The sequence below is a fragment of the Ornithorhynchus anatinus genome, chromosome 2 (genome assembly GCF_004115215.2).
Source record: "Ornithorhynchus anatinus isolate Pmale09 chromosome 2, mOrnAna1.pri.v4, whole genome shotgun sequence".
Classification (NCBI taxonomy): Eukaryota; Metazoa; Chordata; class Mammalia; order Monotremata; family Ornithorhynchidae; genus Ornithorhynchus; species Ornithorhynchus anatinus.
In genome coordinates this window covers 107,962,072-107,974,267 of record NC_041729.1, presented here as the reverse complement: position 1 = coordinate 107,974,267, position 12,196 = coordinate 107,962,072, and the positions used below count along the sequence as shown (strand labels likewise).

General features: G+C 43.8%; 1 non-coding gene across 1 annotated transcript; it reads left to right on the top strand.

Annotated features, from left to right (window-relative positions):
• The first annotated feature begins 10,520 nt into the window (after nt 1–10,520).
• On the top strand, nt 10,521–10,594 carry TRNAA-UGC. The gene has a single exon. It is a non-coding gene; the product is annotated as a tRNA-Ala (tRNA).
• Nucleotides 10,595–12,196: the final 1,602 nt, after the last annotated feature.

The window sequence follows — 12,196 nt, the reverse complement described above, 5'->3', positions numbered from 1 at the left end:
CAGAATTTTAAGGATCTGCCCTTTCCTCTCCATCTATGTTTTTCATTAAGTTATGTTGTTCCAGGCATTTGTCATACCCTGGCTTGACTACTTCATCTGCCTCCTTGCCAACCTTCCTGTCTCCAGTCTCTCCCCTCCCCAGTCACTGATTCACTCAGCTGCCTGCAGAGATTTTTCTAAATCTTCATTCTGTCCACAACTCCCTCCTCCACAAAAATCTCAGTTGCTTACCACCATTCTCTGAATTGAGTAGAAATTTTATACCATTGGTATTAAGGCTCTCAAACACCTACCTCTGTCTTCCTCCTACCAATTCATAGGATATATGTATGTCATGTTAGTAATTTCTCTTCTTAAACACATTTCTCCATTTATGGTTATGGCAATAATTAATCATAACAATAATAATTATAATTGTGGTATTTGTTAAGTGCTTACTATGTTCCAGGCACTGTTCTAAGCACTGGGGTAGATACAAGCTCATCAGCTTGGACACAGTCCCTGTCCCACATGGGGCTCACAGGTTTAATCTCTTAAATTAGTCCTAATCAGATGAGTTAACTGAGGCTCAGAGAAGTGAAATGACTTGCCCAAGATCAAATAGCAGACATGTGGCAGAATTGGGATTAGAACCTATGTCGTCTGACTCCCAGGCCTGGGTTCTTTCCACTAAACCAATCTGCTTCCCGTAAAGCCACATATTCAATGTATCAAGCCATGATTTGAAAACCATTATTCTTATCGTTAATCTGGATTTTCTGTTATTATTGTTAGTAGTAAGTACTAAACTATGGAAAAAATACAAGAAAATCAGATTGAACATAGCCCCTGTCCCACATTAGGTTCACAGTCTTAGGCTAAGGGAGAAGGATTTAACCCCCATTTTACAAATGAGGTAACTGAGGTTCAGAGAAGTACAATTACTTGCCCAAGATCATGCAGAAGACCAGTGGCAGAGCTGGGATTACGACTCAGGTCTTCTGACTCTTAGGTCTGTGTTCCTTCCATTATACCTTTAAAGGACTTATAGGTTCAGGCATGTGGGTTAGAGTGCATTAGAGTGATGTAAATGAAAAATTTGAAGAGATTCCTTCACTCATGCAAAGAGGAACAAGCTCAATTTACAAAGTCTTCAAAATATACGAGAACATGATACTTAACATGAGTCTAGTATCTCCAGAGTTCCATGCCGTGTTTAAAGCATTAATTTACCTGGGGCAAGTGAACATGAAGAGGTTTTCTCCAGTAAGGATATTATTTTTTGACCTAAATCATCACACAGCCAATCTGATAGGCAACAAAGTAACATTTTTCAAGGCAGAATAATTTGTCCCAGAGCCAGTTCTGGGACTCTTGATGTCAGAGCATAGGGCTGGGAATCAGAGGACCTGGGTTCTAAAGCCAGCTTTACCACTTGCTTGCTGAGTGACCTTGGGCATAAGACACTCCACTTCTGGGAGCCTCACTTTCCTCTTCTCTAAAATGAGGATTCAATGTCTGTTGTCTCTCCTACTTAGACTGTAGGCCTCATGTGGGACAAGGATGGTATCTGATCTAAAAAACTTGTATCTATCCCAGCACTTAGCACTTGACACAAAAAAAGCATTTGACAAATACCATCATTATTATTAAAATATCTAATTGAGAGACAGTAACTTGCGTTTTTCCATCTTCCCAAATCTGCTTCTTGCTTCTTCTACCCTGCTGCCACCTGTGGGAGCTTCAGGGCAATCCCTATAATCCAGTCAGGTTGGCAGGGACTGAATTGCAGAGCAGTGATCCTGGAAAGGAACCAGCAATCAGGTTTACTCTCAGACCAATCTTAAGGCATCCATAAAGGCAAGGCAATATAAAAAATTCAAGTCGGCACATGCTCAAATCAATTGCTTTCAACTGATTCCTTAGTAGTAACAACAAAAGTAACTAACTGCAAATGCCTCTTTTCTTACATGGAAAATGAGGTGGTTTTTGTTTGTGCTGTTAAGAAACACAGTAAAGTGGATTCTTTTTTCCCCCCAACAAAGCCAGCTGGCTTTCGTGGCTTAGTTCGTTCGTTCGTTCGTTCGTTCGTTCGTTCGTTCGTTCGTTCATTCATTCATTCATTCATTCATTCATTCATATTTATTGAGGGCTTACTGTATGCAGAGCACTATACTAACCGCTTGGAAAGTACAATTCAGCAATAAAGAGAGACAATCCCTGCCCACAATGGGTTCACAGTATAGAAGGGGGAGACAGACATCAAAACAAGTAAACAGGCATCAGTGGCACCAATATAATAGAATTATATATACATCAATACAAATAAATAGAATTATAGATATGTACATATATACACAAGTGCTGTGGGGCGGGGATGGTGGGTAGAGCAAAGGGAACGTGTCAGGGCAATGGAGAGGGGAGAGGGAGCTGAGAAAAAGGGCAGGGAGGCAGGGAGGTGGGGAGGGCTTAAGTATGGGCCTAGGATTCAGAGGACCTGGCTCTAAGCCTGGCTCTGCCACTTGTCTGTTGGGTGACCTTGGGCAAGTCACTTCACTTCTCTGTGCCTCAGTTACCTAATCTGTAAAACACAGATTCAATACCTATTCTCCCTCCTACTTAGATTGTGAGTACGGGGGACAAGGACAAGGGACAAGGACTGTGTCTAAATGGATTATCCTGTATCCAGCTCTTAGAACAGTGCTTGACCCATAATAAGGACTTAACAAATACTATGATTATTATTATATTATTATTATAACGATGTGCTAAATTAGCCAGTGTTGTCGTGCTCTTGAACTTGGATGCTTCTCACTGTCACATCTGGGTACTAATTCCAAGGAAAAATGTGTGTTTTCCCTTTATTGGCACTGGGTTATGGAAAATAAAAGTATTGATAATAAATCTCCAAATGAATTCCCCAGGCAGGCAGAAGACAGGGTTCTTGGGGAAAGGTGTCAATTGCTGGCGGAGGAGAAATGTGAAAACGGAAGGTGGGTATAGTACCCACCGAAGCCTGTCTGAGATTGGAGGCTGCAGAAAACCTTTGAAATGTTGCTCAAATTAACGTGAATATCTGTCTCTTAAGGGTCATTAATGAGACTACCAAAAGCCTGCCAAACAAATACACACAAATGTAAGGACATCTCGAGTCCCATCTTTTTTTTAATGGTATTCATTAAAGGGCTTATTATGGCACTGTTCTAAGCACAGGGGTAGATACAAGTCTTATCAGTTTGGACACAGTCCATGTCCCACACGGGGCTCACACACTTAATCCCTATTTTACAAAAGAGGGACCGGATGCCCAGAGAAGTTTAGGCACTTGCCCAAGGTCACACAGCAGACAAGTGGTGGATCTGGGATTAGAATCCAGGTCCTTCTGATTTCCAGGCCTGTGCTCTATCCACTAGACAATGCTGCTTCTCTGAAAGTGACACCAGGATACCTGGAGGAATTGTATAATGGTTGCTCTCCTGGATGTTCATCCTTTTGGTGATGGTCAGGCCTTTTAAAATTCCTAATTTTTTCCCTCTACATCCCAAACTTTCCCTCTAATAATTATTGTGGCATTCATTAGATCCTCACCATATGCCAAACACTGTACTAAGAAGTGAAGTATATACAAGGAAACCAGGTTGGACACAACCACTGTTGGACACTGTTCCACATGGGGCTCACAGTCTAAGTGGTAGGGAGAAAGAGTATTGAATCCCCATTTTTCAGAGGAGGATACTGAGGCACAGAGAAGCTAAGTGACTTTCCAAAGATCACCCAGGAGATGAGTGAGAGAGCCAAGATTAGAATTCAGGACTTTGGACTCCCAGGCACGTGGTCTCTCCACTAGGCCATTCTCTTTTTGACTGGCCACTTTTACCTCAGGATTTTAAAGGTTACGCATATGTTTTTTAAAAAGGGAAAAAATCATTATCTGATCAAGGAATGCCAACACTTTTTTGAAAGTCAGTTAGTCAGTCAATTGTATTTATTGAGAGTTTACTGTGTGTAGCACACTGTACCACGAAGCTGGGAGAGTACAATACAATGATAAACAGGCACATTCCCTGAATATCACCAAATTCCACCCCTCCAGAAAGAGGGGGTACCTACTGAAGCTTGAAGGAGCTTTGTTCCAACCCAACAAATGGAAATGTGCCTTTATTCACACAACATACAAAAAATAGCAGATTTCAGGTGGGATTGAAATAATGGCATGGACAAGTGGTCTGTAATGGATCACTCAAGGAACCATGTATTTGTGCCATCCTCACAAGTAGGCATGTGACATCTATTATTTCTAAATTTTCTCTTTATGTAACCCTTGGGGAAATAACACTGGGCTAGTGGAAAGAATGAGAGCCTGAGACTTGAGTTTTGCAAATCACTTAACTTCCCTGGGCCTCAATTTTCTCATCTGTCAAATGAGTATTCAACACCTGTTCTCCCACCCACTTAGGTTGTGAGTCCCGGGGGGACAGTGACTGCATCTGAACTGATTATCTTGTATCTACTCCAGCATTTAGTAGAGTGCTTAGCAAATACCACAATGAAATGATTCATTCATTCATTCAATTGTATTTATTGAGTGCTTACTGTGTTTAGACCGCTGTACTAAGCACTTGGGAGAGTACAATCAACAACAGTCACATTCCCTGCCCACTATGAGCTTACAGTCTAGAGTGGGAGAGACAGACATTAATACAAATAAATAAAATTACAGCTATATATATATATATATGTGTGTGTTATGGTGCTGGGAGGAGAGAAGAGTAAAGGGAACAAGTCAGGGCCACGCAGAAGGGAGTGGGAGTTGAGAAAAAACGGGGCTTAGTCTGGGAAGGCCTCTTGGAGAAGATGTGCTTTCAGGAAGGTCTCGAAGAGGGGAGAATAATTGCCTGTTGGATTTGAGGAGGGAGGACATTCCAGGCCAGAGGCAGGACATGGGCTAGGAGTCGGTGGTGAGACAGGAGCTACAGAAACACTATGGGCATTTCACCCACCTCCTCAAAAATCTCCAGTGGTTGCCTATCAAACTTTGCATCAAGCAAAAGTTCTTCACTAATGGCTTCAGGGGCCCCATCACCTTGCCCCCTCCTACCTCACCTCCCTTCTCTCCTACAGCCCAGCCTGCACACTCTGCTCCTCTGCCACTAATCTCCTCTCTGTGCCTCTGTGCGAGAAGCCTGTCCCGCCATCAACCCTGGGCCATGTCCTACCACTGACCTGGAATGCCCTCCCTCATCACATCTGCCAAACTAACCCTCTTCCCCTCTTCAAAGCCCTACTGAGAGCTCATCTCCTCCAGGAGGCCTTCCAAGACTGAGCCCCCTTTTCCTCCGCTCCTCCTCCTCTCCCCATCGCCCCTACTCCCTCTCTCTGCTCTACCCCCTTCCCCACCCCACAGCACTTGTGTATATTTGTACATATTTATTATTCTATTTATTTTATTAATAATGTGTATATATCTATAATTCAATTTAGAATTCTATTGATCTATTAAGGCTACTGATGCCTGTCTACTTCTTTTGTTTTGTTGTCTGTCTCCCCCCTTCTAGACTCTGAGCCCGTTGTTGGGTAGGGATTGTCTCTGTTGGTGAACTGTACTTTCCAAGCACTTAGTACAGTGCTCTGCACACAGTAAGTGCTCAATAAATACGACTGAATGAATGAATGAAGGAGCGATCGAGGCACAGTGAGAAATTTAGCACTAGAGGAGTGAAGTGTGTGGGCTAGGTTGTAGATGGAGAGAAGTGAGGTGTGGTAAGAGAGGGGCATGGTGGTGGAGTGCTTTAATGCCAGTGGTGAGGAGTTTGGTTTGATGGGGAGGTGGATGGGTGACCACTGGATTTTTTTGAGTAGCAGGGTGCCATGTCCTGATCATTTCTGTAGAAAAATGATCCAGACATTATTAACTACACTTTCCCCAATTCCACCAGATCTTCCAAAACAGCAGGCAAAGAGATTATTTTTCTGTTATGAAAATCACTTAAATCACCAAGTAGTTTCTGAGCAGCGAAATTAATCAATCTAACAAACAATTAAGTCTACTGTGTGTAGACGACTTGCACTAAGCACTTGGGAGAGTGCAGTAGAACTAGTATACATGTTCTCTTCCCGCAGAGAATTTCTAATCTACTGGAGGAGACACACACAAATTAAACACAGGAGGAAATAATACTGTATATATCAGATCCATTTCTTTAGTTCTGTGATTAAACTATCCCTTGCCATCTCTCTCTGAAGGACAGGTCCAGTCTATACAATGCACAAGTGCTGTCTATCATGGTTTCTAGAAGCAGATGCAAACACAAAGCAAATTTAATGGTTCCATGAAGGAGATTAAAAGAGGCAGCCTTGATCAGCTAAAGTATGTATTTAGGATTATCCACTGGCCATTCAGATTTAATAGCATCTACAAACTCATTTCTAGGTTGAAAATCAGCTCTGAAATATCAAAGTTCAAGGATTTGTATAAGAGAGAGAGAAAGGGAGAGAGAGAGAAGCACCTATCATTCTATTCCTCCAAAGCGTTGCACATGTGAAGTGTCTCTGTTCCTTGTCTGCCTTTTTTTAATGGTATTTGTTAAACTCTTACTCTGTGTTAAATAATAATAACAATAACAATATAACAGAGTTGGTAGACACATTCTCTGCTTACAATAGTTTACCATTCAGAGGGTGAGTCAGACATTTATATAAATGAAGCAGCATGGCTTAGTGGAAAGAGCACAGGTTTGGGAGTCAGAGGATGTGGGTTCTAATCCCCTCTGCCCCTTGTCTGCTGTGTGACCTTGGGCCAGTCACTTAACTTCTCTATGCCTCAGTTACCTCATCTGTTAAATGGGGATTAAAACTGTGAGCCCCACGTTGATTGCCCTGTCTCTATCCCAGCACTTAGAACAGTGCTTGACATAAAGTAAGTGCCTAACAAATACCATAATAATAATGAAAATAATAATAAATTCCTGATATGTACATAAGTGCTGAGGGGCTGAGGGAAGGGTGAATAAAGAGGGCAAATGCTACCCATTCATTTGAAAGAATGTGAGGAGAGGGGCACAGCATTAATTTTTAAAAAAATCCAATTTCTTCCTTGTAATCTTCTACTATCCTATGTGAAGATTTATGATTTAGCCCTAGAGATGAGGGATTGTGTGGCATTTTGCTTTAGCAAGCACTCTGGCCATGTGCAAAGCAAAGGGAGAGACTTTTCACACCACAGAAGTTGGGATTCCAAATGCATGCCATTAAGTGCATAACACCAAATCCCTCAAGCCCACTGTCTTCCCAATTTATTCCAGGATCCCTGGAAAGATCAAAGTGTCTTTAACATATCCTTGGTTTAGGGCTGTCTATTTTGAACAGTGTATTATACTGGCCACCTACTAAAACAATCAATGGTATTTAATAAAGCATTTAAATGCAGAGTGCTGAACTGAGTGCTTATTAGCTTGGAAGTTTGTTTTGAGTTATAAATGTGTCATTTATATTGTGGCATCACATTCTCCCAAGCATTTAGTACAGTGCTCTGCACACAGTAAGCACTTGATACATACGATTGAGTGACTGATTGCCTAGAGTGGGATGAGCACTGAACTGGACATCCCTCATATGCAGAGTAATTTCAGCCACTGAGGAAGCAGTGAGCTCCTGATGACGGCACAAGTGCAATTGACTCCTGGACCCCAAGACTGGAAAGGTAGTTAATCAGAGACAGTCTGTTGGAGAAGGGGACTTTTAGATAGAGTGCATAGAACACTGGCCTGGGAGTCAGAAGGTTCTGGGTTCTAATCCTGGCTCTGCCATTGGCCTGCTGTGTGACCTTGGGCAAACCACTTTACTTCTCTGCACTTCAATTCCCTCATCTGTAAAATGGGGGTAGAGGCTGTGAGCTCCACGTGGGACAGGGATTGCATCCAACCCAGTTTGCTTGTCCAATGTCTGGCACATACTAAGCACTTAACAAATACCACAGTTAGTATTATTATTAGATGAGCATTGATAGAGCATTGATTGGTTTCATGAAAACTATCAATAATGATGGCATTTGTTAAGCTCTTACTATGTGCCAAGCACTGTTCTAAATTCCGAGGTAGATATAATCTAATCAGATTGGACACAACCCGTGTTCCACATGGGTTGAGAATCTGTACCGAGAGATCCAAGGTCTGGTGACAACGCCCCCAGATAGGAATTCGATAAATACCTTTGATTGATTGATATGTCACCTGTACAAAAGCCAAGGTGATGCCCTTCCCTGAGTTTCCTGGAAAAAGTTTTTTTTTTTAGATTGTGAAACCCCTTAAGGGCCAGCGACTGCCTAGATCACAACCAGTGTGGCCCAGTGGCTAGGCCACGGGCCTGGGAGTCAGAAGATCCTGGTTTCTAACCGCGGCTCTGCCACTTGTCTGCTGTGTAACCTTGGGGGAGTCACTTTACTTCTCGGGGCCTCAGTTACCCCCTCTGTAAAATGGGGATTAGGACCGTGAGCCCCATGTGGCAGAGGGACGGTGTCCAACCCGATTACCTTGCCTCTACCCAGTGCTTAGAACAGTGCCGGGCACATAGCAAGCGCATAACAAGTACATAAAAGAGAGACAAGAAGATCCTATTTTTCTCTCTCTTACCTGTCTCCGGACATTTCAGGACCCCGGTCCGGGGACGGCAGGAGGAGGCAGGGTTTCGAGAGAGGCCCCTCCCCTTTTCTGGGGCTCTTCCAATGAGGACCGGAGGGACTGGAGCAGAGCGTGCGAGGCAGTGAAGCATCCTTAGGCAGCAGAGCATCCTTAGCAGCGGGGGGCTGCTCCGGGAAGGCTGCTGAACCCCGGGAAGGAGGAATAGGGAGCTGGGGCAGGGGAGAGGCGGCACAGCAGCCCCACACCCAGCTGCTCTCCAGGAGCTGACAGGCCGGCCAGGTAAGTCCCCTCCTTGCCTCTTTTCCATTCCACTTTGCTCCCGTAGGTTGAAAGCAAGTTTCCAGTCCTCCACCGGTCTCGACTATGGGAGGGAGAGTCAAGCAGAGGCCTGTCCATTCCATTCCTAGCTTGGACAGTGGCTAGTCAGTGGCAGGCGATCTGCTACAGGTCAAAACTCACCTGTGCTGGGCAGCAGCGGCCTGGGAGAGAGGCGAGGGCGGAGACTCAGGTTTACTGCGCTGAAGGATGCGATGGTAAACCGTATTTTGACCCAGAAAATTCTCTGAATTCACTACCAGAACGATTGCAGAAGGAGGTAGGGCGTTCTGGGAGAGATGTATCTATGGCATCGCTATGAGTTGGACACCACTCGACGGCATAAGACAAGAACAGAAAGAGTCCCAGTTCTCCCTCTAGACTGTAAACTCATTTTGGGCAGGACACGTGTCTGCTTATTCTCTTGTATCCATTCATTCATTCAATCGTATTTATTGAGCGCTTACTGTGTGCAGAGCACTGTCCTAAACGCTGGGGTAGATATAGGGCAATCAGGTTGTCCCACGTGGGGCTCACAGTTTTAATCCCCATTTTACAGATGAGGTAACGGAGGCACAGAGAACCACTGTACTCTCCCAAGCGCTTAGAACGGTGCTCTGCACCTAGCAAGCGCTCAATGAATATGACTGATTGATTGACTGATTGATTTGGCAGAATTCTTTCAAGGAAACCAAGATCGGTGGGTATGTGTACTGGTTGGGGCTTGGTTCCCGGATTATTTGCTGCAGTCCTATCCTCTTCCTTAGGCAGCTGAGGAACTCCTGCAAGACAGAGAGAGACCTTGCTCTGCCCCACTCCCCCAGACTCAAGGGCCTAGTACAGTGCTCTGAACATAGTAAGTGCTCAATAAATACTACTGAATGAATGAATGGACTCCTCCTTACCCCCGGCAAAGATCATCGACTTCGTTTTCCATTCATCCACTCATTCAACCGTATTTTCTAAGGCCTCCTGTGTGCAGAGCACTGTATTCATTCATTCATTCATTCATTCATTCATTCATTCATATTTATTGAGCGCTTACTATGTGCAGAGCACTGTACTAAGCGCTTGGAATGTACAAATCGGCAACAGATAGAGACAGTCCCTGCCCCTTGACGGGCTTACAGTCTAATTGGGGGAGACAGGCAGACATGAACAATGGCAATAAATAGAGTCAAGGGGAAGAACATCTCATAAAAACAATGGCAAATAAATAGAATCAGGGTGATGTACATCTCATTAAACAAAATAAACAAAATAAATAGGGTGATGAAGATATATACAGTTGAGCGGACGAGTACAGTGCTGAGGGGGTGGGACGGGAGAGGGGGAGGAGGAGAGGGAAAGGGGGGAGAAGAGGGTTTAGCTGCATAGAGGTGAAGGGGGGGGTAGAGGGAGCAGAGGGAAAAAAGGGGGGAGCTCAGTCTGGGATAATAATGTTGGTATTTGTTAAGCGCTTACTATGTGCAGAGCACTGTTCTAAGCGCTGCAGTAGATACAGGGTAATCAGGTTGTCCCACATGAGATTCACAGTTTTAATCTCCATTTTACAGATGAGGGAACTGAGGCATAAGCACTTGGGAGAGGGGAGGGATGTAGCTCAGTGGTAGAGCGTGTGCTTTGCATGTATGAGGCCCTGGGTTCGATCCCCAGCATTTCCAATTTTTAGAGGAAGCAGCGTGGCTTAGTGGAAAGAGCATGGGAGTCAGAGGTCGTGGGTTCTAATCCCAACTACGCCACTTGTCAGCTCTGTGACCTTGGGCAAGTCACTTAACTTCTCTGGGCCTCAGTTACTTCATCTGTGAAATGGGGATTAAGACTGTGTGCCCCAGGTGGGCCAGCCCGATTACCTCGTGTCTAACCCAGCACTTAGAACAGTGCTTGGTAAAGAGTGAGCGCTTAACAAATACCATTATCATTAATATTACAGTGAAATAACAGACACATTCCCTGTCCAGACAAGCTTATAGTACAGAGACAATCTTATGGTCTAGAGTAGATTTATGATTTTTTAAAGGGTATTTATAAAGTGCTTTCTATGTGCTAAGCACTGTGCTAAACAGTGCAGTAGACCCTGTAAACTCCTTATGGACAAAGACAGTGTCCAACCCGCCTAACTTGTATCTACTCCAGAGCTTAGTACAGTTCCTGGCACACAGTAAGCACTTCTCAAATAAAACAATTATTATTATTTATTGCCATTGTTCTTGTCTGTCCGTCTCCCCCGATTAGACCGTAAGCCCGTCAAACGGCAGGGACTCTATCTCTATCTCTATCTGTTGCCGACTTGTTCATTCCAAGCGCTTAGTACAGTGCTCTGCACATAGTAAGCGTTCAATAAATACTAATGAATGAATGAATACTATTATTATTGTTATTTATATTAATGTCTGTCTCCTCCTCTACTGTCAGGTCGTTGTGGGCAGGGAATGTTTATTCGTTCATTCTATCACATTTATTGGGCGCTTACTGTGTGCAGAGAACTGTACTAAGTGCTTGGAAAGTATGATACAACAATAAAGAGAGATAATTCCTGCCCACAACGGGCTCCCTGTCTAGAATGGGGGGGGACGAACATCTAAACAAGGAAACAGACATCAGCAGCATCATTATAAAATATAACTATAGATATATACACATCATTAATAAAAATGAATAAAATTATAATTATAAATATAATTATAAATATGTATAGAGAAGCAGCGTGGCTCAGTGGAAAGAGCACGGGCTTGGGAGTCAGAGGTCATGGATTCTAATCCCGGCTCCGCTACGTCTGCTGTGCGACCTTTGACAAGTCTCTTCACTTCTCTGGGCCTCAGTTACCTCATCTGGTAAAGTAAGGATGAAGACTGTCAGCCCCACGTGGGACAATCTGATTACATTGTATCTACCCCAGGGCTTGGAACAGTGCTTGGCGCACTGTGAGCACTTAACAAATACCATCATTCATTCATTCATTCATTCATTTAAAGTGCTTGGAAAGTACAGTTTGGCAACAGATAGAGACAATCCCTACCCAACAACGGGCTCACAATCTAGAAGTGGAAGAGAGACAACAAAACAAAACAAACAGACAAGTACAAGTAGACAGGCATAAAATAGATAAATAGAACCATAGATAAATGCACATCATTAATAAAATAAATAGAGCAATAAATATGTACAAATATATACAAGTGCTGTGGGGAGGGGAAGAGGGTAGAGCAGAGGGAGGGAGCAGGGGCAATGGGGAGGGGAGGAGGAGCAGAGGGAAGGGGGGCTCA